The following is a 2,211-nucleotide window of genomic DNA, read 5'->3' as shown; positions in this document are numbered from 1 at the left end:
TCATATAGTACTTATATAAAAAAATTGAGATTTTTATCATTATTTTGTAATACATTTTTATATATTTCTATTAGAGTACAAATTTAAAAAATATTACTTTTTATTGAAATATAACTTTCGATCCAGACGGTCAAAAAATTTTTAAAAATTCAGGAATGGCTCAATTTTTATAACAAATTTATTTTTAAAATTTGTTGAAGTTCCTATATTATGTCAAATGACTGGAGAACCTCCTTAAGCAAAATTTTTAATTAAATATCAAGTAGTATAAATGTTTTTGATTTATTGATTTTACTACATATTCAACTAGAAAAAGAATGTATGTAACTGACACACCAGCAAGATCTTTATATTATGATTGATAACATTACGTTTCACGCCTGAGTGTAAGAAGACAGATGCTCAATTCACAAAGTAAGCACTGCCTAAACATGATGGATAGATAGATAGATCGATCTTCTGGAGATATATTCCGAAATGAATTTTAGCGTGACAGGGTAAAGCAATCATTCATAATCTTGCATTTAACTTTCGTTCTTTGTCTTAGCTTGTATCCAATTAGTTCGTGTCTAAGCTATATTGGCTCATTTCTAATTAATTCCTATACAGTGTTTCGTATTTTTCATCAGTAGTGGTCTAAATCGGACTTATTTGCAGTTTTTGCTCTTTATAAGGCGTGAATAAAGTCCGATCGTAAAATCGAAGGTGCCATTGGAAAGATCATTTAATTCCCTTCATTTTTGCTTCAGACCATTTTGACATATCTCTCACCTGTGTTAAACTATAATGGAAAATGTAAAAACTTTTCCGGTAGTTCCAAATCGGATTATCCCCTGGTTCAGATCGAAAACTCCTATTTTTATGGATTTTTAGATAAAATTTTAGAACATTTTAATGTATTTTTCTTAGTATTGAGTAACGAGCAATTTGACAGTCAAAGATAAAAATTTTTTCGGAAAAAGAAATTACTGACTATTTATATTATTAGAATTGAAATCAATAAAACTCAACTAATCTGAGTCTGATGACTCATGATATTTTATTAATTTAATTGTTTGGACCAGATCTGGTCAGCCGATCACCTGTACTACAACCAGATCTATAAATTATTCACTGTACTGTTCGATTTGGACACGAGTCCTTTCGAACTTTGGAACAAATTTTACAATAAACGGCAAAAGTGATCACAAAATATTTGATATTTTTGAATTCTACACTCTTTAATTATCTTAAATCAATTACTTTCCAAATTTTTAACACCTTTTTAATAATGATTTACAAGGATTTTCTTTTTTAAAAAAGTTTTCGATGGCTGAAAATACATATTTGCGTATATTTTATGAATTTTATGACAGAGAACTGTCAAACTGCTATCACATGTTCGGTGTCTTACAAGGACTTTACATTATAAATAATACGCAAATCTGCTTAACCGTATTCATTTAAATTAAAAAGGTCCTATTTGGAACACGGTCTGATTTAGATCATTCTCCCCTACTATCTTTCGTGTAGAGCAAAAATTTTATTATCGTAACGCGATAATGCCTTTCATACTACGGCAAGTTAATTCCTGAAAATAGGAATCGGAATCCGGAAATACGCGCGAGAGAGAACCGTTCCAAGGCGAACGTTGCGTTGTAATTAATTAGTCGATCGCCGGCAAGCATCGCTTTCGTCTCGTTTAACGGATACGTAATTTGAGGCAGAAGATATCCTAACAGCGGGATGGGAAGTGAACAAGACGAAGGAAGGAAGGAGGTTGCGGAGGAGGACGAGAAGGAGAACAAGGGGGAGATCAGGACAAGAGAAGGAGGACGGGCATAATGGTGGTCACATGCCCGCGGGCTTCTCGCGGAGGAGATGAGTAAGAAGGAGGCGGGAGAGACTGCGTGCTCCGGACCAGAGAGAGAGGAAAATAATGCGATGTTTTTGTATCATACGATATACAGACTCTCTGCCGGCATGGCGGACCGGTATATGCCTGGAGCATTCAGCGGGATGTAACGAGAAGAGTCCGAGTATTGCCCGTGGGTCCACATATTTTAGGGTGAAGCCTTCTCCCTCCCTCTCCTCCAGCTCTGTTCTTCTTCGCCCTCTGGTTTGAACCTACGTGTCTCTGAAACGGGTCGTGCTGTGCCGAAGGCGAGAGTTTCGCGCTCCTCCACCTATCTGTCCAGCTCTTATTCACTTCCCTCCTTTCCCTCTTCCCTT

This window comes from Mycetomoellerius zeteki, unplaced genomic scaffold (assembly GCF_001594055.1).
Source record: "Mycetomoellerius zeteki isolate Tzet28-1 unplaced genomic scaffold, Tzet1.0 scaffold122, whole genome shotgun sequence".
NCBI lineage: Eukaryota > Metazoa > Arthropoda > Insecta > Hymenoptera > Formicidae > Mycetomoellerius > Mycetomoellerius zeteki.
Note: the sequence above shows the minus strand (reverse complement) of the source record.